General features: G+C 42.4%; 1 protein-coding gene across 2 annotated transcripts in view; it reads left to right on the top strand.

Annotated features, from left to right (window-relative positions):
* The window catches only part of SCAI (suppressor of cancer cell invasion), an 84,347-nt gene that overhangs the window by 57,393 nt on the left and 26,709 nt on the right, over nt 1-245 (top strand). The gene's annotated exons all lie outside the window — the stretch shown is intronic.

Genomic DNA, 245 nt, shown 5'->3' on the forward strand with positions numbered 1-245 from the left:
GGAGGGGCCACAGGTAGGACTAGTGTGCAGATCAGAGTAAGTCTTTGGGCAGTGGGTTTTCAATAGATTTGGAGTTAAGGGAATAGCTTAGACCGTAATAATTGCTTTATAATAAAATACTAAACTGAAATGACTTGCTGGTTCTCTTTTGAAAAGACTTGAGACTCAGAAAATATGCAAGTAGTCCTGCTGTCTGGAGCTGGGGAGTCTGCCAAAAAAATTCTACCCTCCAAGGGATCACTCGC

The sequence above is a fragment of the Gavialis gangeticus genome, unplaced genomic scaffold (genome assembly GCF_001723915.1).
Source record: "Gavialis gangeticus isolate Ggan-Ray unplaced genomic scaffold, GavGan_comp1, whole genome shotgun sequence".
In the NCBI taxonomy this organism is placed as follows: domain Eukaryota; kingdom Metazoa; phylum Chordata; order Crocodylia; family Gavialidae; genus Gavialis; species Gavialis gangeticus.